Genomic DNA, 27,345 nt, shown 5'->3' on the forward strand with positions numbered 1-27,345 from the left:
TTCCCTTTCACAAAACCATGTTGACTCTGCGTGATTACCTTGAATTTTTCTAAATGCCCTGCTAGAACATCTGTAATAATAGCTTCTTACATTTTCCCTAAGACAGATATTAAGCTAACTGGCCTGTAATTTCTTGCTTTCTATCTCCCTCCCTTTTTGAATAAAGGAGTTACATTGACTATTTTCCAATCTAATGGAACCCTCCCCGAATCTGGGGAATTTTGGAAAATTAAAACAAACGCATCAATTATCACACTGGCCACTTTTAACACGTAGGATGAAGTCTATCCGGACCCGGGTAATTGTCAGTCTGCAACTCCAACAATTTGTTCAGTACCACTTCCCCTGTGATTGTAATTTTCTTGAGTTTCTGGCTCCCTTCCATTTCCTGACTTACAGCTATTTCTGGATGTTACTTGTGCCCTCTATGGTAAAGACCGATGCAAAATATCTGTTCAATTCATCTGCCATCTCATTATCCATTATTAATTCCCCAGACTCACTTTCTATGGGACCAATGCTCACTTTAACTCTTTTCTTTTTAAAATATCTATAGAAACTATCTGTCTTTATATTTTTAGCTTGCTTTCTCTCTCATACTCAATTTAATCTGATGTCTCCAGGACTGGAAAAATGCAGCTACGAGGAAAGATTGGACAGGCTGGAGTTGTACTCCTTGGCACAAAGAAGGCTGAGGGGGAAATCTGATTGAAATATACAAAATTTTGAGGGGCCTGCATCGAGTGGATGTGAAGGGCCTAGTCACCTTAGCAGAGAGGTCAGTGGCGAGGGGGCATAGATTTAAAGTGATTGGTAGAAAACTAGATGGGAGTTGAGGAAATATTTTTTCACCCAGAGGGTGGTGGGGGTCTGGAACTCACTGCCTGAAAGGGCAGTTGATACAGAAACCCTCAACTCATTCAAAAGGAGTCTGGATATGCACCTCAGGTGCCATAATCTGCAGGGCTATGGACCAAATGCTGGAAGGTGGGATTAGAATAGGTGGATCATTTTTCAGATGGCACTCACGATGCGCCAAGTGGTCTCCTTCTGTGCCTTAAACTTTCTGTGATTCTTAGATTCCATTTCCAAGTCAGGATAGTGTGTGGCTTGGAGGGGAACTTGCAGGTGGCTGTTCCACACCTCTGCTGCCCTTGTCCTTTCAGGTGGAAGAGGTCGCGGGGGTATGGAAGGTGCTGCAGTGCATCTTGTATATGGCACACACTGCTGCCACAGTGCGTCAGTGATGGAAGGATTGAATGTTTAAGGCGGTGTATGGGGTGCTTTGTCCAGGATGGCGTCGAGCTTCGTGCGTGTTGTTGGAGCTGCATTCATCCAGGCATGTGGAGAGTATTCCGTCACACTCCTGACTTGCGTCTTGTAGATGTTGGACAGGCTTTGGGGAATCCAGAGACAGAGCGAGAGAGAGGAGCACGGCGGGAACAGAGGTTTAAAAAGCGTACCAAAAGCCCAGAGTCGGAGACTGGAGACAAAGAGAGCAAGAGAAAGGAGCACAGCGGGAGTGGAGGTTTAAAAAGTGCGCCAAAAGCCCAGAGTCGGAGACCGGAGACAGAGCGAGAGGAGCACGGGAAAAATCAAAAAGTGACATCAGAGTGATGTCACAATCAACAGTGACAGCAGGGTAACAGAGAGCTGCCGGGGTGAGTATACAGGTAAACTTTTAATTTAATTTAAAATCAAACGTAGCATAACACTTTATTGATTTATTAGTATATGAACTAAAAACAAAAGCGAATTTTATAATTTCTAAAGAGAGTGAGAGAGAGACCAGTAGTGAGTGTATTAGTTCAAATTAGAGTCATAGAGAGATACAGCACTGAAACGGGCCCTTCGGCCCACCGAGTCTGTGCCGACCAACAACCACCCATTTATACTAATCCTACATTAATCCCATATTCCCTACCACATCCCCACCATTCTCCTACCACCTACCTAAACTAGGGGCAATTTACAATGGCCAATTTACCTATCAACCTGCAAGTCTTTGGCTGTTGGAGGAAACCAGAGCACCCGGCGGAAACCCACGCGGTCACAGGGAGAACTTGCAAACTCCGGACAGGCAGTACCCAGAACCGAACCTAGGTCGCTGGAGCTGTGAGGCTGCAGTGCTAACCACTGCGCCACTGTGCCACCCTGGCGCTCCCTCAGTGCTGCCTCTCCGACAGTGCGGCGCTCCCTCAGTGCTGCCTCTCCTTAACTTAATACATAAACCCTAATAATACTTAATATAGCTTATCAGTGTTTGTAAGGTTTACTAATAGTAGTAAAGTTTATTAGTATTGGCAAAGCTTTATTATCATTGGTAACGTCTATTAGACTCTCAGAGTGCAGATTAAAAGCTGAGTGTGGAGATTTGAGTTTGCTGAGTAATGAGTTTCGTGAAAGGGGCAGAGGGGCTCCGTGTTTCCATTTTTTTGTACTTTAACCATCCAATAATTGGTTCTTACTTCGATGCAGTGGAAGGAGTTGTTTGGCGAGTACCTGGTAAGCTGTGACATCACAGGCAAGCAGCTGGGTAATTGGTTTGGGAAGAAGCTACCTGTTTGGTGAGTATCTGGTAAGTGATTAAAGTCCATTCTAATCCTAACATTTATAATAGTAAAGTAACTAGTGGTAAGCTTAATAAAATATATAAAAACGGAAAATAAAATAAATAATGGATTAAAATAATTAAGTAGTTAATTAGAACACATTAAGGATGGCAAGACAGGTGATGTGCCATGGCTGCAGCATGTGGGAACTCCTGGATGCCAGTGAGATCCAGGGCAAACACATCTACAGTAAGTGTTTGTGGCTCGAAGAGCATCGGCTCAGAGTCATTGAACTGGAGTCCGAGCTGCAGACACTGCGACACATCAGGAAGCTGGAAAGTTACCTGGACGCTTTGTACCAGGACGCGATCACACCTCTTCGGATAGTGTCTTCTGATTTGGTCAGTGGTCAGGGACAGGAACAGGAGAGTGTGGCTACAGCTGAGGCAGGTAAGGGGACCCAGAGGGCAGGAGTGCAGGAGCCTTTGCAGTTGTCCAACAGGTTTGAGGTTCTTTCAGCTTGTTTGGATGAGAGTGGAGGCTGCAGGGTGGATAAACAACCTGACCATGGTACAGGAAGCTATTCAAGTGGAGGGAGAAAAAAGGAATGTAGTGGTAGTAGGGGACAGTATAGTTAGGGGGACTGATGCTGCTCTCTGCAGCAAAGAGCAAGAGTCCAGACGGCTGTGTTGCCTGCCCAGTGACAGGGTTTGGGACATCTGCTCAGGGCTGGAGAAGAACTTACAGTGGGAGGGGGAGAATCCAGTCGTCGTGATCCATGTAGGTACCAACGACATAGGCAGCACAAGGAAAGAGGTTCTCCATAGTCAGTATGAGGAACTAGGCACAAAATTAAGCAGAACCTCAAAGGTAATAATCCCTGGATTATTATCTGAGCCATGTGCAAATTGGCATAGGGCAAATAAGATTAGAGAAATCAATACGTGGCTGAAAGACTGGTATGGTAGAAGTGGATTCTGGTTCATGGGGCACTGGCACCAGTACTGGGAAAGTGGTGGCTGCATCATTGGGACGGTCTACACCTGAACCGTACTGGGGCCGGTGTTCTAGCGAGCCACATAGCTATGGAAGTAGAGAGGGTTTTAAATTGAATAGTGGGGGTAAGGGATCAAATTTGGGAAGATATGGTAAATCAAGGAGCAGAGACAAGGCAAGAGAGAAAGATATTAATATGCAAAATGATAAACAGATTCAGGAAGGGACAGAGCATACAAATCTAAGAGTAAATCAACAGACAAGGCTAGAGGTTACAAAAATAATAAAAAAGGATAAAACTAAAGGCTCTGTAACCGAATGCACATAGCATTCGAAACAAAACAGATAAACTGTGAGCAAAAATAGAAATAAATAAGTACGATCTGATAGCCATTACAGAGATATGGCTGCAGGATGACAGATTGGGACCTGAATATTGAAGGGTACATGGCATTTAGGAGGACAGGAAGCGAGGAAAAGGTGGAGGGGTAGCTCTGTAAATGAATGATGGTATTAACGCAATAGGGAAGGATGACCTAAGTTCAGGAAACCAGGATGTAGAAGCAGTTTGGATAGAGATGAGAAATCATAAAGGCAAGAAGTCACTTGTCGGAGTGGGGTACAGGCCACCTAACACTAACCACACTGTAGGACAGGGTATAAAGGAAGAAATAATGGCAGCTTGTCAGAAAGGTACAGTGATAATTATGGGGGATTTTAATCTACATATAGATTGGAAAAATCAGATGAACAGAGGTAGATGAGCAGCACATAGAAGGTTTCTGAGATAATTTCTTGCAACAATATGTTCTGGAGCCAACCAGAGAGCAGGCTATACTAGACCTGGTATTGTGCAACAAGATAGGATTAATTAATGACCTCATAGTTAAGGTGCCCCTAGGTAGCAGCAATCATAATATGATTGAATTTTACATTCTGTTTGAGGGAGAGAAGAGTGGGTCCAAGACTAGTACTTTAAACTTAAATAAGGGCAATTATGAGGGCATGAAAGCAGAGCTAGCTAAAGTGAACTGCCAAATTAGGTTAAGGGATAGGTCAATAGAGATGCAGTGGCAGACATTTAAGGGGATATTTCAGAATACACAGATAGATACATTTCAATGAGAAAGAAAAATTCCAAGGGTGGGACCCACCACCTGTGGTTAATTAAAACAGTTAAAGATAATATCAAACTTAAAGAAAAAGCATATAATTGCGCAAAGATGGCAGGCAGGTCAGAAGATTGGACAGAATATAAAAAACAGCAAAGAATGACTAAAAGATTGATAAGGAAGGTAAAATTATAGTACGAGAGAAAGCTAGCTCGAAATATAATGCATTACACTTAGATTTCCAGAAAGCATTTGAGAAGGTGCCACATCAAAGGTTATTGCTGAAAATAAAAGCTCATGCTGTAAGGGGCAACATATTGGCATTGATAGAAGATTGGCTAGCTAACAGGAAACAGAGAGTAGGCATAAATGGGTCATTTTCTGGTTGGCAAGATGCAACAAGTGGTGTGACACAGGGATCTGTGCTGGGGCCTCAACTTTTTACAATTTGTATAAATGACTTAGATGAAGGGACTAAAGGTATGGTTGCTAAATTTGCTGATGACATAAAGATAGGTAGGGAAGGAACTTGTGAAGAGGGCATAAGGGGGCTACAAAAGGGATATAGATAGGTTAATTTTAATTTTTTTATTTCAGAGATACAGCACTGAAACAGGCCCTTCGGCCCACTGAGTCTGTGCCGACCAAGAACCACCCATTTATACTAACCCTCCAGTAATCCCATAGAATATAGAACAGTACAGCACAGTACAGGCCCTTCGGCCCACGATGTTGTGCCGACCCTTTAACCTACTCTAAGATCAAACTACCTACATACCCTTCATTCTACTATCATCCATGTACCTATCCAAGAGTCGCTTAAATGTCCCTAATGTATCTGCTTCTACTACCACCGCTGGCAGTGCATTCCACGCACCCACCACTCTCTGTGTAAAGAACCTACCTCTGACATCTCCCCCAAACCTTCCTCCAATCACCTTAAAATTATGCCCCCTGGTGATAGCCCTTTCCGCCCTGGGAAAAAGTCTCTGGCTATCCACTCTATCTATGCCTCTCATCATCTTGTACACCTCTATCAAGTCACCTCTCATCCTTCTTCGCTCCAATGAGAAAAGCCCTAGCTTCCTCAATCTTTCTTCATAAGACATGCCCTCCAGTCCAGGCAGCATCCTGGTAAATCTCCACTGCACCCTCTCTAAAGCTTCCACATCCTTCCTGTAATGAGGCGACCAGAACTGAACACAATATTCCAAGTGTGGTCGAACCAGGGCCTTATAGAGCTGCAGCATAACCTCGCGGCTCTTAAACTCAATCCCCCTGTTAATGAAAGCCAACATACCATACGCCTTCTTAACAACCCTATCAACTTGGGTGACAACTTTGAGGGATCTATGGACATGGACCCCAAGATCCCTCTGTTCCTCCACACTGCCAAGAATCCTGTCTTTAAGCCTGTATTCTGCATTCAAATTCGACCTTCCAAAATGAATCACTTCACACTTTTCCAGGTTGAACTCCATCTGCCACTTCTCAGCCCAGCTCTGCATCCCGTCAATGTCAACGTCCCGCTGCAACCTACAACAGCCCTCCACACTATCCACAACTCCAGCAACCTTTGTCCCTACCACCTACCTACACTAGGGGCAATTTATAATGGCCAATTTACCTATCACCTGCAAGTCTTTGGCGGTGGGAGGAAACTGGAGCACCCGGCGAAAACCCACGCGGTCACAGGGAGAACTTGCAAACTCCGCACAGGCAGTACCCAGAATTGAACCCGGGTCCCTGGAGCTGTGAGGCTGCGGTGCTAACCACTGCGCCACTGTGCTGCCCTAAAGTGAGTGGGCAAAGACCTGACAAATGCAGTATAATGGGGGAAAGTGTGAAATTGTCCACTTTGGCAGGAAGAATAAAAAAAAGCATCATCATCTAAATGGTGAGAGATTGCAGAGCTCTGAGATGCAGAGGGATCTGGTTGTCCTAGAGCAAGAATCGTAAAAGGTTAGTATGCAGGTACAGCAAGTAATTAGGAAAGCGAATAGAATGTTATCGTTTATCGTGAGGGAAATTGAATACAAAAGTAGGGAGTTTTGCTTCAGGGCGGCACAGTGGCGCAGTTGTTAGCACTGCAGCCTCACAGCTCCAGCAACCCGGGTTCGGTTCTGGGTGCTACCTGTGTGGAGTTTGCAAGTTCTCCCTGTGACCGCATGGGTTTCCGTCGGGTGCTCCGGTTTCCTCCCACAGCCAAAGACTTGCAGGTTGATAGGTAAATTGGCCATTGTAAATTGCCCCTAGTGTAGGTAGGTGGTAGGAGAATGGTGGGGATGTGGTAGGGAATATGGGATTAATGTAGGATTAGTATAAATGGGTGGTTGTTGGTTGGCACAGACTCGGTGGGCCGAAGGGCCTGTTTCAGTGCTGTATCTCTCTATGACTCTATATATGGCATTGGTGAGACTACATCTGCAGTACTGGTCTCCTTAATTAAGGAAGGATGTAAATGCGTTGGAGGCAATACAGAGAAGGTTTACTAGACTGATGCCTAGAATGGGAGGGCTGTCTTACGAGGAAAGATTGGACAGGCTAGGCTTGTATCCGCTGGAATTTAGAAAAGAGGCGACTTGATTGAAATATAAGATCCTGAGGGGTCTGGGCAGGGTGGATGTGGAAAGGATGTTTCACCTTGTGGAAGAATCTAGAACTAGTGGTCGCTGTTTAAAAATAAGGGGTCGCCCATTTAAGACAGAGATGAGGAGAAATGTTTTCTCTGAGGGTCGTGAGTCTTTGGAATTCTCTTCCTCAAAAGGCGGTGGAAGCAGAGTCTTTGAATATTTTTAAGGCAAAGGTAGATAGATTCTTGATAAGCAAGGGGCTGAAAGGTTATCGGTGGTAGGTGGAAATGTGGAGTAATCAGTTCAGCCATGAACTTATTCAATGGCGGAGCAGGCTTGAAAGGCCGAGTGGCCTACTCCTGCTCCTAATTGCATGCACGTATGCAGAGTTACTCGCCGCAGAATTCCCAGCCTCTGACCTGCTCTTGTAGCCACAGTATTTATGTAGCTGGTCCAGATCCATTTTTGGTCAATGGTAACCCCCCAGGATGTTAATCTTGTGTGATTGAGCGATGGTAATGCCGTATCTGAAGAGAACAAATTTGCAGGGCTACGGGGGGAAGGCGGGGCTGTGGGACTAGGTGAGTTGCCCTTGCAGAGAGCCGGCACAGATACAACGGGCCGAATTGCCTCCTTCTGTGTTGTAATCGTTGTATGATTCTACCTTGTCAAATGCCTTCTGGAAATCTAAGTACAGTACGTCAACGGGCTCCCCCTTCATTCACAGCGCATGGTACTCCTTCAAAGAACTCCAATAAATTGGCTAAATGTGATTTCCCTTTCACAAAACCAGGCTGACTATTCCCGATTACCTTGAGTTTTTCTAAGTGCCCAGCTATAGCCTCCTTAATGATCGATTCTAACACCTTCCCCACAACAGACGTCAAGCTAACTGGCCTGTGTCATAGAGTCGTACAGCATAGAAACAGGCCCTTCGGCCCACTGCATCCATGTCGACCATAATGCCTATCTATACTAATCCCACCTGCCTGCATTAATTCCATATCCCGCTATGCCTTGCTCATTCAAGTACCTGTCCAGATGCCTCTTAAATGTTGCTACTGTTCCTGCCTTCACCACCTCCTCAGGCAGCTCATTCCAGATACCCACTATTCTTTGTGTGAAAAATTTACCCCTTTGATCCTCTTTAAACCTCCTCCCTCTCACCTTAAATCTATGCCCTCTAGTTTTAGTCACCCCTATCACGGGAAACAGACTCTGGCTATCTACCCTATCTATGCCTCTCATAATTTTATATACCTCTATCATGTTCCCTCTCAGCCTCCTTCACTCCAGGGAAAACAGACCCAGTCTATCCAATTGCGAAAGCCCATGTAGACATAAATCCTGTCTCACAGAATTCCTTCCAATAACTTTCCCACCACTGATGTAACTCAAGCCCACCAAACCAGGCAACATCCTTGTGAATCTTTTCTGCATCCTCTCTAGCGACCAGAACTGCACACAGTTCTCCAAGTGCAGCCTAACCAACATTAGGTACAACTATAACATGACGTCCCAATTCTGGTACTCAATGCCTCGGCCGATGAAGGCAAGCATGCCATACGCCTTCACCACCACCCTGTCTACCTGTGTTGTCACTTTCAGGGAACTATGTACTTGCACCCCAAGGTCTCTCTGCTCAACAACACTCCCCAGGGCCCTGCCATTCATTGTATATGTCCTGCCCTGGTTTAACTTCCCAAAATGCATCACTTCACACTTGTCTGCATTAAATTCCATTTGCCAATCCCTTGCCCACTTTCCCAGTTGATCTACATCCTGTTGGAACCTTAGACAACCTTCTTCACTGTCCACTATACCACCAATTTTGGTGTCAAATGCAAACTTACTAATCATGCCTCCAACATTCACATCCAAGTCATTAATATATATGACAAACAACAGAGGGCCCAGCACTGATCCCTGCGGCACACCACTGGTCACCGGCCTCCAATCTGAGAAACAACCCTCCACTACCACCTTCGGCCTCCTGTCACCATGCCAATTTTGTATCCAATTTGCTAGCTCACCCTGGATCCCATGTGTTCGAACCTTCTGGACCAGCCTACCATGCAGGACCTTGTCAAAGGCCTTGCGAAAGTCCATGCAGACAACATCCATTGACCTGCCCTCGTCAATCCTCTTGGTCACCTACTCAAAAAACTCAATCAAATTCGTGAGACATGATTTCCCATGCACAAAGCCATGCTGACTATCCCTAATCAGACCTTGCCTTTCCAAATGCACATAAATCCTGTCTCTCAGAATCCCTTCCAATAACTTTCCCACCACTGATGTAAGGCTCACCGGCCTGTAGTTCCCTGGCTTATCCCTGCTGCCCTTCTTAAATAAAGGCACAACATTAGCTATCCTCCAGTCTTCCAGTACCTCACCCATGGCTAATGATGATACAAAAAACTCTGCCAGGGCCCCAGCAATCTCCTTCCTTGCTTCCCATAACATCCCAGGATACACCTGGTCAGGCCCTGGGGATTTATCCACCTTAATGCGCTTCAAAACCTCCAACACCACCTCCTTTGTAATGTTGATATGCTCCAGGATATCACTGTTCCCTCCCTTGAACTCACTAGCTTCCATGACCTTCTCCACGGTAAATACAGACAAGAAATATTCATTTAAGACCTCGCCCATTTCCTGTGGCTCCACACATAGATTGCCACACTGATCCTTAAGGGGACCTACTCTCTCCCTAGCTACCCTTTTACTCTTAATATACTTATAGAATCTTTTAGGATTCTCCTTTATCTTATCTGCCAGGGAAATCTCATGGCCCCTTTTTGCCCTCCTAATTTCCTTCTTAAGTGTACTCCTACATTCCCTATACTTCTCGAGTGACTCGCTGGATCCCAGCTGCCTATACCTGACATATGCCTCCTTCTTTGTCCTGACCATTCCCTCAATATCCCTTTTCAACCAAGGTTCCCTAAACTTGCCAGCCTTGCCCTTCCATCTAAGAGGAACATGCCGACCCTGAACTCTTCCTCTGTAGTTACCTGTTTTCTGCCTTCCCCCACCACCCCCCAACCTTCTTGAATAGAGGGGCTATATTTGCTACTTTCCAGTCTGATGGAACCTTTCCAGAATCTAGCGAATTTTGAAAAATTAACACCAATGCATCTACTACTTCATTAGCCACCTCTTTTAAGACCCTAGGATGAAGCCCACCAGGACCCGGGGACTTGTCAGCCTGCAGCTCCAACAGTTTGCTCACCGCTTCCCTGGTGATTGTAATTTCACCAAGTTCCTCTCTTCCTTCCACCTCCTAATTTACAGCTATTGTCGGAATGCTTTTTGTATCCTCTATAGTGAAGACAGAAGCAAAATATTTGTTCAATGCATCTGCCATTTCCTTATTTTCTACTATTAGCTCCCCATTCTCACTCTCCAGAGGACCAACACACACTTCACTAACTCTTTTCCTTTTTAAATACCTGTAGAAACTCTTGCTATCGTTTTTACATTTCTCGCTCGGTTCCTCACAATCTAATTTCTGTCTCCTGATTAACTTTTTAGTCCTTCTCTGCCGTTCTTTATATTCTGACCAATCATCTGACCTGACACTCATCTTTGCGCAATTATATGCCTATCCCCAAGTTTGATGCTTTCCTTAACTTCTTTCGTTAAGCACTGATGGTGAGTCCTCCCCTCAATTTTTCTTTAGAGTAGGAATATACTTATTCTGAATATTCTGAAATATCCCCTTAAATGTCTGCCACTGCTTCTCTACTGATCTATCTCCAAGCCTAGTAACCCAGTTCACTTCAGCTAGCTTAGCTTTCATGGCCACATAGTTGCCCTTACTTAAGTTTAAAATACTGGTCTTAGACCCACTCTTCTCTCTTTCAAACTGGATGTAAAATTCAATCATATCGCGGTCACTGCTACCTTGAGGTGCCTTTACTCTGAGGTCATTAATTAATCCTGTCACATTACACAATACCAAGTCTAATATAGCCTGCTGTCAGGTTGGTTCCAGAACGTGCTACTCTAAGAAACAACCTCAAAAACATTCTATGAACTCCTCATCCAGGCTACTATTGCCAATCTGATTTTTCCAGTTTATATGTAGATTAAAATCACCCATAATTATTGCCGTCCCTTTATCACAAGCACCCAATATTTCTTCTTATATACTTCGTCCTACATTGTGATTACTGTTCAGGGGCATGTAGACCACTCCCACAAGTAACAAGTGACACAAGTGACAAGTTCAATAATTTCAGAGCATGACGAGCCCCCCATTTTACTTTTATTTTTAGTTATTTTTTTCTTTTTCCTTAAAACATTTTTTTTTTGTGTTTATTTTATTTTTTTTCATCTTAGTTTGTTCAGTTTGCTTACCCACTTTTTTTTCCATGTTTGTACTTGTAATTGTTCAACTTTCAGTCCATTAACACCCTATCTGTACTAATGCTTTGTCTTTCAACACACCATTAACATATTGTTTGCCTTTGCTCCATGACCTTCTGGTCAGCTATTCTGTGACCTTGTCCTATTTACACCTTCTCCTTTGTTATCTCTTGCCCCACCCCCACTTTACTTGCTTATAACCTTTGACATTTCTAATATTTGCGAGTTCTGAAGAAGGGTCACTGACCTGAAACGTTAACTCTGCTTCTCTCTCCACAGATGCTGCCAGACCTGCTGAGTATTTCCAGCATTTCTTGTTTTCATCCCACAAGTGACTTCTTTTCCCTGCTTTTCTTCATCTCCATCCAAACCGATCCTACATTCTGATCTCCTGAACCAAGGTCATCTCTAACTATTGCACCAATACCATCCTTGATTAACAGTGCTACTCCTTCCCCTTTACCTAGCTTCCTATTCTTATGGAACATGACATACGCCTCAATATTCAGGACCCAATCCTGGTCATTCTGCAGCCACCTCTCCCTAACGGCTATCAGATCATATTTATTTACTTCAATGTGCGCTATCAGTTCGTCTCCTTTGTTATGAATTTTCCATGCATTCAGATACAGAGCCCTTAGTTTTAACTTCTTGTTATCTTTGTAACATCCAGTCTGGACTGTTGGCGTGTTCTTAGGTTTTTTCTCTCTGTCCCTTCCTGCCATTCGCTGATATTCATTTCCCATATTACTATAAGGTCATAAGAACTAGGAGCAGGAGTAGGCAATTCAGCCCCTCGAGCCTGCTCTGCCATTCAATACGATCATGGCTGATCTCATCTCAGCCTCAACTCAACTTTCCTGCCCGTTCTCCATAACCCTTCAATCCATTTCTCATTTAAAAAATCTCTATCTCCTCCTTAAATTTATTCAATGTCCCAGCATCCACCGTACTCTGGGGTAGTGAATTCCACAGACTCACGACCTTTGAGAGAAGTAATTTCGCCTCATCTCTGTTTTAAATCTGCTACCCCTTATCCTAAAACTATGACCTCTCGCTCCAGATTGCCCCACAAGAGGAAACATTCTTTCTCCGTCTACTTTGTCAATCCCCTTAATCATCTTATATACCTCAATTAGATCTCCTCTCATTCTTCTAAACTCTAGAGAGTACAAAGAACAAAGAACAGTACAGCACAGGAACAGGCTATTCGGCCCTCCAAGCCTGCGCCGATCTTGATGCCTGCCTAAACTAAAACCTTCTGCACTTCCGGGGTCCGTATCCCTCTATTCCCATCCTATTTATGTATTTGTCAAGATGCCTCTTAAACGTCATTATCGTACCTGCTTCCATCACCTCCCCCGGCAACAAGTTCCAGGCACTCACCACCCTCTGTGTAAAGAATTTGCCTCGCACATCCCCTCTAAACTTTGCCCCTCTCACCTTCAACCTATGTCCCCTAGTAACTGACTCTTCCACCCTGGGAAAAAGCTTCTGATTATCCACTCTATCCATGCCGCTTATAACTTTGTAAACCTCTATCATGTCGCCCCTCCACCTCCGTCGTTCCAGTGAAAACAATCCGAGTTTTTCCAACCTCTCCTCATAGCTAATGCCCTCCAGACCAGGCAACATCCTGGTAAACCTCTTCTGTATCCTCTCCAAAGCCTCCACATCCTTCTGGTAGTGTGGCGACCAGAATTGCACGCAATATTCTAAGTGTCCCCGCACCCCCTTCCCCTGCACCCCCCCCCCCCCACCCCCTCCCTCTACCCCTCCCCCTTGCATCCCATCCTCCCACCGGCACCATCCTACACCTGTGTAGGGGCCCCAACAACCCCACTGCCTTGTGGGCGTCTCGGGAGAGACCAAGGCTAAGGGAGTAAACCCTAACAGAAAATCCGGAGCGGAACCCCGTAGGCGGTCATGTGTCACCTTTGGCATGTTTCCGGCAGTTCCTGCAGCCATACTGGTGCCAAACGTCGTGTCCTGCACTCCTTTGGACCCCACCAGAAAGGCCGAGAGGGGGGTTTTGACGACTGGGCAACTCTCAACCTCCATAAATTTGCCCAGGCATGCGCCATGGAGAGGTCACTCCATAGTTGCCTCACAGCGACTAAAACACCACTGACCACCTCCAGGCGCGTATCCATTGTCTCTCGAGATAAGGAGGCCCAAAAGAAAGAAAAAGAAGAAAGAAGAAAAGAATTCTAAGTGTGGCCTAACTAAAGTTCTGTACAGCTGCAGCATGACTTGCCAATTTTTATACTCTATGCCCCGACCGGTGAAGGCAAGCATGCCGTATGCCTTCTTGACTACCTTATCCACCTGCGTTGCCACTTTCAGTGACCTGTGGACCTATACGCCCAGATCTCTCTGCCTGTCAATACTCCTAAGGGTCCTGCCATTTACTGTATACTTCCCACCTACATTAGACCTTCCAAAATGCATTATCTCACATTTGTCCGTATTAAACTCCATCTGCCATTTCTCCGCCCAAGTCTCCAACCGATCTATATCCTGCTGTATCCTCTGACAATCCTCATCACTGTCCGCAACTCCACCAACCTTTGTGTCGTCCGCAAACTTACTAATCAGACCAGCTACATTTTCCTCCAATTCATTTATATATACTACAAAGAGCAAAGGTCCCAGCACTGATCCCTGCGGAACACCACTAGTCACATCCCTCCATTCAGAAAAGCACCCTTCCACTGCTACCCTCTGTCTTCTATGACCGAGCCAGTTCTGTATCCATCTTGCCAGCTCCCCTCTGATCCCATGTGACTTCACCTTTTGTACCAGTCTGCCATGAGGGACCTTGTCAAAGACTTTACTGAAGTCCATATAGATAACATCCACTGCCCTTCCTTCATCAATCATCTTTGTCACTTCCTCAAAAAACTCAATCAACTTAGTGAGACACGACCTCCCCTTCACAAAACCATGCTGCCTCTCGCGAATAAGTCCATTTGTTTCCAAATGGGAGTAAATCCTGTCCCGAAGAATCCTCTCTAATAATTTCCATACCACTGACGTGAGGCTCACCGGCATATAATTTCCTGGATTATCCTTGCCACCCTTCTTAAACAAAGGAACAACATTGGCTATTCTCCAGTCCTCTGGGACCTCACCTGTAGCCAATGAGGATGCAAAGATTTCTGTCAAGGCCCCAGCAATTTCGTCCCTTGCCTCCCTCAGTATTCTAGGGTAGATCCCATCAGGCCCTGGGGACTTATCTACATTAATGCTTTGCAAGACACCCAACACCTCCTCCTTTTTGATAATGAGATGACTGAGACTATCTACACTCCCTTCCCTAGGCTCATCATCCACCAAGTCCTTCTCCTTGGTGAATACTGATGCAAAGTACTCATTTAGTACCTCGTCCATTTCCTCTGGCTCCACACATAGATTCCCTTCTCTGTCCTTGAGTGGGCCAACCCTTTAGGCCTAAACTGCTCAATCTCTCTTCATAAGACAAACCCCTCATCCATGGAATCAATCTAGTGAACCTCCTCTGAACTGTCTCCAATGCAACTACATCCCTCAAGTAAGGGGACCAAAATTGTACACAATGCTCCAGATGCAGTCTCACTAATGCCTTGTACAGTTGCAGCAACACTTACCTATTCTATTCCTTTAGGAAAAAATACCAGAATTCCATTTGCCTTCCTTATTACCTGCTGTACCTGCATACTAGCTTTCTGCGATTCATGCACAAGGACACCCAGATCCCTCTGCACCGAAGCATTCTGAAGTTTCTCTCCATTTAGATAATAATTTACCTTTCTATTCTTCCGACCAAAGTGGATAACCTCACATTTATCCACATGAAACTCCATCTGTCAAACTTTGGCCCATTCACCGAACCTATCCATATCCATTTGTAAATTTCTTATTTCTTTATTGCAACTTACTATCCCAACTATTTGTGTCATCTGCAAATTTGGCTATAGTACCTTCTATCCCTGCATCCAAGTCATTAATATAGATTGTAAATAGTTGGGCCCAAGGACTCTCCTGCCTTGACTCTACCCCTTGATTTGCTACATCTACTCAAGCTTGATCACTCACCCCTTTGTTTAGTTTAAAGCCCTCTCTACTTCCCTAGTTATACGGTTTGCTGGAACCCTGGTCCCAGCACGGTTCAGGTACAGATCGTCCCAACGGTACAGCCCCCACTTTCCCCAGTACTGCTGCCAGTGCCCCACGAACTGAAACCCACTTCTCCCACACCAGTCTTTGAGCTACATATTCATTTCACTAATCTTATGTGCCCTCTGCCAACTGGCATGCGGCTCAGGTAATAATTCAGAGATTATTACCCTTGAGGTTCTGCTCTTCAATTTGATGCCTAGCTCCTCACACTGGCTAAGCAGAACCTCTTTCCTCGTCCTACCTATGTCGTTGGTACCTACATGGACCACGACAACTGGATCCTCCCCCTCCCAGTCCATGTTCCTGTCCAGCCCTGAGCAGATGTCCCGAACCCTGGCACCAGGTCGGCAACACAGATTTCTGGATTCACGCTCTCAGCTGCACAGAACTGTGTCAATCCCCCTCACTATACTATCCCCTACTACCACTAGATTCCTTTTTGCTCCCCCAACTCATCCACCTTGCAGACCTCGCTTTCGTCTACACAGGTTGAGAGCACCTAGAACATTTTTGTCAGTTGTAAAGTCTGAGGCTCCTGCACTACTGTCTGCATGGTCCCATTACCTTCCTCACAGTCACATCCTCCTGTCCCTCACTGCTGACCAAAACAGATGACCCTGTTCCAAGAGGTGTGACCGTCTTTCAGTATTCCTCCCCCTCCCTTATGTTGCACAGTGTTTACAGTTCTGCTTCCAGATCAATAATCCTGATCCAGAATTCCTCTAGCTGCTTACACTTTCTTCAGAAGTGTTTGTTCTGGATTGCCTTGACATGCAAAAGCTCCCACATACCAAAGCTGCAGCATAACACCTGCCCTACCATTGTTACTTATGCCATTAGTTAATTTAATTACTTTCTTACTTAACAGAATAATTCCTATGTATAGTAGAATTTACTGTGCTTATTAAATGCTAGTACCTCCTACAACTAAAGTTATACTTAATTACACAGAGGTGTCTTCAGTATTTATTTGAATTATTTTAGCTTTTCTTTATTTATTTTATATTTGATTTTTTTTTTTTAAAGTGTTAGTTCTTTTTATCGATCTACCCTAACTCTGGTGTCCTAAGCCAGCTACGCTCACACTGTCACTTACACAAAGCACTTACTGGCCAATCAACCTGCTAGTTTCCTGTGATGTCACAGTTGTTTTTTTCACTCACTTTCTCCAGCAGCTGAAATGGCCCCCGACCGCCTCTGCTCCGCTCCAGATAGGAAAGGCCACACTACGATACCCGAGCTGCATTTATGGTGCTCCCGGCTCCCAACTGCCTCTGCTCCGCTCCAGGTAGTTAAGGCCGCGCTCCAATCCACGGGCTGTATTTATGGTGCTCCCGGTTTCCGACTGCCTCTGCTCCATTCCAGTCTGCTCATCCACACTACAGCCCTTGCTCTTGCCCATACAAGCTGCAAGAAGCTCGAATTTGTTGCTCAACTGCAAGGGCTGAGGCTCCTCCACTCCCACCTTCTCGATTCCCTTACCCGTCTGACTCGCAGTCACACCTTCCTGTCCGTGAACAAAACAGATGACCCTATCCTAAGGGGTGTGACTGCTTTCTGGAGCAAAGCATCGAGGTAACTTTCCGCGTTGCTGATGCATCACAGTGTCGGCGGCTCGGCCTCCAGCTCAATGGATTTGAGCCGAAGCTTCTCAAGCTGTAGACACTTACTACAGACGTGGTTACCATGGATTTCTGTCACATCCAGGAGCTCCCACATACTGTAGCCACGACACATCACCTGTCCTGCCATCTTCATTGTGTTTTAATTAAATTTATTTTCTCTTAATTTATAGTTCCCTTCACTTACCAAACTCCCTCACTTACCAAACTCCCTTCTTCGCACTGTGCCCTCCAGCAGCACTCAATGCAGACGAGCAGCATTCAGTGTCCACTGAATTTATACTCTCTGAAAACAATGATGTGTCAGCTTTGCTACAGCTCAGCTAGAGCTCAGAAACCAGTTTAAGCTAGCTAGCTAGCTACCTAATTAATTAGCTACAGCTACTCTCAGAGAGCTTGTATACCCCTGTTTAAAATTGTAAGAAATCTAACTTGTCTCTTAACTTAAACAGTAATTTCAGTTCATTGCTAAATGTAAACAAAACAAAAACTAGAATAGAAAGATTAATCCTTAAAATTCACTCACTTACCAAACTCCCTTCTTCACACTCTGTGCCCTCAAGCAGTCCTCAGAGCAGACAAGCAACACTTCCCCAAATGTCTTCCAATCACTCACCCCATCTGGCCCCATGTTTTCTTTCCCGTTTCGCCCTGCTCTTGCTTTTTCCTAATTTTTCCCCGCACTCGGTTTTATCCTCATCCACCCTATCTTGCCCCATAACTGTTTTCCCCCTCACTGGCCCCACATTTTCCGATAGCTCTTGACTTTATCCCACGCCCACCCCCCCACTTTCACTTACTCTTATGTTTTCCACTTGCTCCGTTTTTTCCCCCTCACCCGTTACTCCCTCACAAATTCAACGTTTCCTGCTCACCATTTTTATCATTTGCTCGCTCATGCATGCCATTTATTTTGCCGACATTAATTTATCTATCTGGTTACGAATGCTTCGTGCATTCAGATAAAGCATCTTTAATTTTAACTTTACTATTTTTCCTTGATTTGATCATATTCATTGATACACTATTATTGCTAAACATTTTGTCCCTGTCACACATGGCTTATCTTTACCTAAATCACTCTACTGCTTGGTGGCCTTAACTTTTCCCTTTGGACTTATAACTTTCCCCTCACTTGAACCCTTGCCCCCAAACCCCACAGAACAGTATCTATCCCCTGACTATACTGCCCCCCATCATGGCTACATTCCTTTTCAATCCCCCCACTTGAATGGCCTCATGTACCACAGTGCCATAGACAGTTTGCTCATCCACCTTGCTGATTTTGCCCTCATCCACACAGGCAAGAATCTCGTACTTGTTGGATAAAGGCAAAGGCTGAGGCTCTGGCAGTGCACCTGGGGTTCCCTTACCTGCCTGACTCGCAGTCACACCCTCCTGTCTCTGAGCACTAACCAGACCGGTACCATTTCCTAAGCTAAGAAGTGTGAAAACTCTCTGAAGGTAACTCTTGCCCTTCCTGATGCCTTAAAATCTCTGAACTTAGTTCCTCAAGATTTCGAAGCATACTGCAGATGTGGTTGTCTGGGATTACGATGCTCTCCACAAACTCCTACATGCTGCAGTTACGGCGCACCTCCTGCACTTCCATCCCTGCATAACCTTGTTTTATTTATGTAGTTAATTAGTCTATATATTTAATCAACTTAGCTTATAGTTTTTCATTTTTAGCTAACTACTTGATCTAGTTTAAGTTATAAAGTAGATTAAATTAAATATTTACCTGTAACACAAAACACTCCAAGTATTGGAGGCAGAAAGCATCAGTTCCTTCCCCTTCTGCACCAAATTCCCAACCTTTACATTTTGTTTGCAATGCATTCTGTTTATGACCACTCTGTCGGTGAGTGATTGGAGATCAGTGATGGGAGGGGCTGTCGGTGATCACAGTGCGTAGCATTGAGGGGAAGATTGTTGAAGTAGGGATGGGGGTTTATAGGTTAAGTTGGGGTGCAGGGATAACACTCCTGATGTATCTGGCCCTTCGCACCTGCTTTTACCTGCAGAGTTTCCAGAGCCCCAGGACATCTGGTATACATGTGTTCAAAAACGTTGTCAAAATGGAAGCACAAAGCCTCCTTAAAAGGTTTTAATGATCGACCCACCTCCTGAGAGCTGACTGGTCGCCTGCCCCTCATCCCACTCCCCACCGTTTTTAGGGGGTTAAAATTACCCCTAGGATCCTTATAGCTAAAAGATCATCTGCTAATGGTGGAATGAAAGGCGAGTGCGGGGGTGTGGAGACGGATGGAAATGCACAAGAGGCTGAAGCCAGAGAAAGTGTGTGTTTGGGGAGAAATATCGGGGTGGGGAAGACTGCAAAGATAGAGTGGGGCAAGACCATAGAGGGACATGAAGACGGGAATGAGGGTTTTAAACAGGAAGGATAAGAACCCAATCCAAGTCAGTAAGGGTAGGGGTGATGGGTGAGCGGGCACTTAGCATGGCACAGGATGCAGGCAGTAGAGTTTTGACAAAACTGCAATTCTTGGAGAATGGAAGATGGGAAGCCAGTGACAAGTGTGTTGGGGTGAAGTCTGAAGGGGGATAAAGGAATGTGTAAGGATTTCTGAAGCTGGGGTGACCGACTGGTGGGATGATGCAGCAGGTGATGTTCTGGAGGTGGAAGCAAGTGTTTTTTTTGTGATGGACAGCATATGGGCTCTGAAACGCAGCTCAGGATTGAGCAGGAGATGTGAACAGTCTGATTCAGAGAGTACAGCCAGGAAGAAGAAGGGAATGAGAGGCAGAGGAGCATGATGACTTCAACCTTTCTAATGGTGAGCTGGAAAATATTAAGACCCGTCCAAATGCAAGATTGAAAAAAGTAAAACTCGATTTAGTTATGGGTAAGTCAGTAAACAGATTTTTTTTGAAAAACTGGTTAACAAATAAAACTGGTTATTTTTAAATGAACTAATTTACAACAGGTTGCAGTGTTGCTTTGATTCACAGAAACAGCAAAAGGAAGGGACAGTCTCAGTGCTCCGCTTGCAAGACAACGCCAGGTTAAAATAGTGTCTGAAGCACAAGCAAGCATTTATTTCCAACATCTTTCCACTGCACAGGACAATGCCATTTTGGCCCACCATGCCTATACCAGCTCTTTCCGAGCCCCAATCCCCTGCTCTGTCCCCCACATTTCTATTGAGTCTATTTAACAGGTGGCAGTGCCACACAGTATGATGGAGGATGGCCTTCTTCTCCACAAGGACTGGGCAGTGGTCACGCCTACCAATGCTGTCATGGACAGATGCTTCTGTGACAGGTAGATTGCAGAGGACAAGGTTAAGGAGATTTTTAATTCCACCCCCATCAACCACCACCACCCCCCCCACCCACCGTCATTCTCTCAACACTAGAGAGAAGCCCAGTCTGGCATCTATATCCTTCAGGACTTGACCAATTTGGTCAATAGGGTGCTAGTCAGCCACCCAGAGTATATTCTGTGACTATGCTACCCTCAGTGCTTCTTCCAAGCAATGTTCAATACGGCGAATTACTGATTTATGGTTCTCATGAGGGGTCACTGACCTGAAACGTTAACTCTGCTTCTCTCTCCACAGATGCTGCCAGACCTGCTGAGTATTGCCAGCATTTCTTTTCATTACTGATTTATCAACTGGAGGTGGTAATTAGCAGGAGGTTTCCTTGCCAACGTTTGACCTGATGCCACGAGGCTTTGTGCAGTCTGGAATCAATGTTGAGCCTTCCCAAGGCCACTCCGTCCTGACTGTATATCACTGTGCTGCCACCCCTGAAATGGCCTAGAAAGCCACTCGGTTGTATCAAACCACTACGAAATCGGAGAAAAGGAATGAAACTGGATGGACCACCTGGCATTGACAACAGTAAACCCAGCCCTGTCGACCCTGAAAAGTCCTCCTTACGAACATCTGGGGACTTGTGCCAAAATTGGGAGAGCTATCTCACAGACTAGTCAAGCAACAGTCTGACATTGTCTGTAAAGTATGATTCCCAAGTATGACTATGTCCCAGACACCATCACCATTCCTGAGTATGTCCTGTCCAACCGGCAGGACAGAACAACCAGAGATGGCAGCACAGTGGTACACAGTCGGGAGGGAGTTGCCCTGGGAGTCCTCAACATTAACTCCAAACCCCATGAAGTCTCATGGTATCAGGTTAAACATTGGCAAGGAAGCCTCCTGCTGATTACCACCTCCCATCCCCAGAGCCCCACCCCCCGAGCTGAAGAATCAGTGCTTCTCCAATGCTTCTTCCAATTAGTATTCAACATGAAGGAAGCAAGGGCACAGAATGTACTCTGAGTGGGCGACTTCAATGTCCACCACCAAGAGTGACTCGGTAACATCACCATGATCGTGCTGGCCAAGTCCTAAAGGACATAGCTGCTGGACTGGGTCCGCAGCAGGTGGTGAGGGAGCCAATAAGAGAGAAAAACCTACTTCAACTCGTCCTCACCAATTTACCTGTCACAGATGCATCTGACAGTATTGATGGGAGTGACCACCACAGTCCTTGTGGAGAGGTCGTCCTGTCTTCGCATTGAAGATACGCTCCATCGTGTTGTGTAGCACTGCTGCCATGCTAAATGGGATAGATTTCGAACAGTTCTTGCAACGCAAAACTGTCCATCCATGAGGCGCTGTGGGCCATCAGCAGCAGCAGAATTGTACTCAACCACGATCTGTAACCTCATGGCCCAGCATATCCTCAACTCTACCAATACCCTCAAGCCGGGGGACCAAACCTGGTCCAATCAAGAGTGCGGGAGGGCGTGCCAGGAGCAGCACCAGGCATAACAAAAAATGAGGTGTCAGCTGGTGAAGCTACAAAACAGGACTACTTGCATGCCAAACAGCAGAAGCAGCCTGCAATAGACAGGGTTAAGCGATCCCACAATCAACAGATCAGATCTAAGCTCTGCAGTCCTACTACATCCAGTTGTAAATAGAACAAAGAACAAAGAACAGTACAGCACAGGAACAGGCCATTCGGCCCTCCAAGCCTGCGCCGATCCTGATGACTGCCTAAACTAAAACATTGTGCATTTCCGGGGACCGTATCCCTCTATTCCCATCCTATTCATGTATTTGTCAAGATGCCTCTTAAACGTCATTATCATACCTGCTTCCACCACCTCCCCCTGCAGCAAGTTCCAGGCACTCACCACCCTCTGTGTAAAGAACTTGCCTCGCACATCCCCTATAGACTTTGCCCCTCTCACCTTAAATCTATGTCCCCTAGTAACTGACTCTTCCACCCTGGGAAAAAGCTTCTGACTATCCACTCTGTCCATGCCGCTCATAACTTTGTAAACCTCTATCATGTCACCCCTCCACCTCCGTCGTTACAGTGAAAACAATCCGAGTTTATCCAACCTCTTCTCATAGCTAATGCCCTCCAAACCAGGCAATATCCTGGTAAACCTCTTCTGTACCCTCTCCAAAGCCTCCACGTCCGTCTGGTAGTGTGGCGACCAGAATTGCACACAATATTCTAAGTGTGGCCGAACTAAAGTTCTGCACAGCTGCAGCATGACTTGCCAATTTCTTTACTCTATGCCCCGACCGGTGAAGGCAAGCATGCCGAATGCCTTCTTGACTACCTTATCCACCTGCGTTGCCACTTTCAGTGACCTGTGGACCTGTACGCCCAGATCTCTCTGCCTGTCAATACTCCTAAGGGTTCTGCCATTTACTGTATACTTCCCACCTGCATTAGACCTTCCAAAATGCATTACCTCACATTTGTCCGTATTAAACTCCATCTGCCATTTCCCCACCCAAGTCTCCAACCGATCTATATCCTGCTGTATCCTCTGACAATCCTCATCACTATCCGTAAACTCCACCAACCTTTGTGTCGTCCGCAAACTTATTAATCAGACCAGCTACATTTTCCTCCAAATCATTTATATATACTACAAACAGCAAAGGTCCCAGCACTGATGCTTGTGGAACACCACTAGTCACATCCCTCCATCCAGAAAAGCACCCTTCCACTGCTACCCTGTCTTCCATGACCGAGCCAGTTCTGTAACCATCTTGCCAGCTCACCTCTGATCCCGTGTGACTTCACCTTTTGTCTGCCATGAGGGACCTTGTCAAAGGCTTTACTGAAGTCCATATAGATAACATCCATTGCCCTTCATCAATCATCTTTGTCACTTCCTCAAAAAACTCAATCAAGTTAGTGAGACACGACCTCCCCTTCACAAACCCATGCTGCCTCTTGCTAATAAGTTCATTTGTTTCCAAATGGGAGTAAATCCTGTCCCGAAGAATCCTCAGACGTAAGGCTCACCAGCCTATAATTTCCTGGATTATCCTTGCTACCCTTCTTAAACAAAGGAACAACATTGGCTGTTCTCCAGTCCTCTGGGACCTCACCTCTAGCCAATGAGGATGCAAAGATTTCTGTCAAGGCCCCAGCAATTTCTTCCCTTGCCTCCCTTAGTATTCTGGAGTAGATCCCATCAGGCCCTGGGGACTTATCTCCCTTAATGCTTTGCAAGACACCCAACACCTCCTCCTTTTTGATAATGAGATGACTGAGACTATCTACACTCCCTTCCCTAGGCTCATCATCCACCATTCTCTTTGGTGAATACTGATGCAAAGTACTCATTTAGTACCTCGCCCATTTCCTCTGGCTCCACACATAGATTCCCTTCTCTGTCCTTGAGTGGGCCAACCCTTTCCCTAGTTACCCTCTTGCTCTTTATATATGTATAAAAAGCCTTGGAATTTTCCTTAATCCTGTTTGCCAATGAATTTTCATGACCCCTTTTAGCCCTCCTGACTCCATGCTTAAGTTCCTTTCTACTGTCTTTATATTCCTCAAGGGATTCGTCTGTTCCTAGCCTTCTAGCCCTTACAAATGCTTCCTTTTTCTTTTTGACTAGGCTCACAATATCCCGCGTTATCCAAGGTTCCCGAAACTTGCCAAACTTATCCTTCTTCCTCACAGGAACATGCTAGTCCTGGATTCTAATCAACTGTCGTTTGAAAGACTCCCACATGTCAGATGTTGATTTACCCTCAAACAGCCGCCCCCAATCTAAATTCTTCAGTTGCTGCCTAATATTGTTATAATTAGCCTTCCCCCAATTTAGCACCTTCACCCTAGGGCTACTCTTATCCTTATCCACAAGTACCTTAAAACTTATGGAATTATGGTCACTGTTCCCGAAATGCTCCCCTACTGAAACTTCGACCACCTGGCTGGGCTCATTCCCCAATACCAGGTCCAGTACGGCCCCATCCCTAGTTGGACTATCTACATATTGTTTCAAGAAGCCCTCCTGGATGCTCCTTACAAATTCTGCCCCCTCCAAGCCCCTAGCATTAAGTGAGTCCCAGTCAATATAGGCCAAGTTAAAATCACCCACCACTGCAACCCTGTTACCTTTTCATCTTTCCAAAATCTGTCTACTTATCTGCTCCTCTACCTCCCGCTGGCTGTTGGGAGGTCTGTAGAAAACCCCCAACATCGTTACTGCACCCTTACTATTCCTGAGCTCCACCCATATTGCCTTGCTGCATGACCCCTCCGAGGTGTCCTCCCGCAGTACAGCTGTGATATTCTCCTCAACAAGTAATGCAACTCCCCCACCCCTTTTACATCCCCCTCTATCCCGCCTGAAGCTTCTAAATCCTGGAACATTTAGCTGCCAATCCTGTCCTTCCCTCAACCAAGTCTCTGTAATAGCAACAACATCATAGTTCCAAGTACTAATCCAAGCTGTAAATTCATCTGCCTTACCTGTTATACTTCTCGCATTGAAACAGATGCACTTCAGACCACCAGTCCCGCTATGCTCCGCAACATCTCCCTGCCTGCTCTTCCTCTTAGTCTTACTGGCCTTATTTACTAGTTCCCTCTCATTTATTTCACTAGCTGTCCTACTGCTCTGGTTCCCACCCCCCTGCCACACCAGTTTAAACCCTCCCAAGTGACGCTAGCAAACCTCGCAGCCAGGATATTTGTGCCCCTCCAGTTTAGATGCAACCCGTCCTTCTTGTACAGGTCCCATCTGTCCCTGAAGAGATCCCAATGGTCCAGATTTCTGAAACCCTCCCTTCTACACCAGCTGTTCAGCCACGTGTTTAGCTGCACTATCTTCCTATTTCTAGCCTCACTGGCACGTGGCACAGGGAGTAATCCCGAGATTACAACCCTAGAGGTCCTGTCTTTTAACTTTCTACTTAACTCCCTAAACTCCCCCTGCAGGACCTCGTCACTCTTCCTGCCAATGTCATTGGTACCCATGTGTACCACAACATTTGGCTGTTCACCCTCCCCCTTCAGAATGCCCCCTGTCATAGAATCATAGAAAGTTTAAGGCACAGAAGGAGGCCACTTGGCCCATCGTGTCTGTGCCGGCCGAAAAACGTTCCATCTATTCTAATCCCACTTTCCAGCATTTGGACCATAGCCCTGCAGTTTATGGCACTTGAGTTGCATATCCAGACTCCTTTCAAATGAGTTGAGGGTTTCTGCCTCAACTACCCTTTCAGGCAGGGGATGTTCGCTGATAATTGCATAATGTTCAGCACGATTCATGACTCCTCAGATGTTGAAGCCGCCCGTGTCCAGATGCAGCAAGCACTGGTCAAAATACAGGCTTGGGCTGATAAGTGGCAAGTAACATTTGTGCCACACAAGTGGGTCAAAATCCTGGAACTCCCTTCTTAACAGCACTGATAACATAATGACAATAAGCATCAAGTAACATTCACGCCACACAAGTGCCGGGCCATGGCCATCTCAAACAAGAGAGAATCTACCCATCGCCACTTGATGTTCAACGGCATTACCATTGCTGAATTCCCCACTATCAACATCCTAGGGGCTACCATTGATCAGAAACTGAACTGGAGCAGCCACAGGTCAGCGGCTGGGAATTCTGCGGTGACTAACTCATCTCCTGTCTACCATCTACAAGGCACAAGTCAGGAGTGTGATGGAATACTCTCCACTTGCCTGGATGGGTACAGCTCTAGCAACACTTAAGAAGCTCCAAACCATCAGGACAAAGCAGTCAACTTGATTGGCACCCCATCCACCACCTTCAACATTCACTCCCTTGACCACCAACGCACAGTGACAGCAGTGTGTGCCATCTACAAGATGCAGTGCAGCAACTCACCGAGTCTCCTTCGCTAGCACCTTCCAAACTCGTAGCCTCTACCAACTAGAAGGACAAGGGCAGCAGATGCATGCTAACACCACCACCTGCAAGTTCCCCTCCAAGCCGCACAACATCCTGACTTGGAACTACATCACCATTCCTCACTGTTGCTGGGTCAAAATCCTGGAACTCCCTTCTTAACAGCACTGTTAACATAATAATTCGCGCCACACAAGTGCCAGGCAATGACCATCTCCAACAAGACAGAATCTGCCACCTCCCTTTGACATTCAACAGCATGACCATCGCCAAATCCCCCACCAACATCCTGCGGGCCACCATTGACCAGAAACTTAACTGAACCAGCCACATAAATACTGCGGCTACAAAAGCAGGTTGGAAATTCTATGATGAGTAACAACTTCTGACTCCTCAAATATGTCAATCATCTTCAAGGCACAAGTCAGGAGTGTGATGAAATACTCCCCATTTGCCTTGATGGGTGCAGCTCTAAGAACACTCAAGAAGCTCAACACCATCCAGGACAAGGCAGCCACTTGATGAGCACCCCAACCACCACCTTAAACATTAATTTGCTCCACCACCGATGCACAGTGGCAGCAGTTTGCACTAACTACAAGATGCACTGCGCCTTCCAAACCATGTCCTCTACCATCCAGAAGAACAAGGACAGCAGGCACATGAGATCATCACCACCTGCCTGCTCCCCTCTAAATCACACACCATTCTGACATGTATCTATTGCCATTCCTTTACTGTTGTTGGGTTAAAATCCTGGAACTCCCTTCCTAA

The 27,345-nt window shown here is 45.8% G+C and overlaps 1 protein-coding gene across 5 annotated transcripts in view; it reads right to left on the reverse strand.

Annotated features, from left to right (window-relative positions):
* stimate (STIM activating enhance) overlaps nucleotides 1–27,345 on the reverse strand; it is a 222,739-nt gene that overhangs the window by 43,032 nt on the left and 152,362 nt on the right. The window lies entirely within an intron of this gene.

This window comes from Heterodontus francisci, chromosome 19, assembly GCF_036365525.1.
Source record: "Heterodontus francisci isolate sHetFra1 chromosome 19, sHetFra1.hap1, whole genome shotgun sequence".
Classification (NCBI taxonomy): domain Eukaryota; kingdom Metazoa; phylum Chordata; class Chondrichthyes; order Heterodontiformes; family Heterodontidae; genus Heterodontus; species Heterodontus francisci.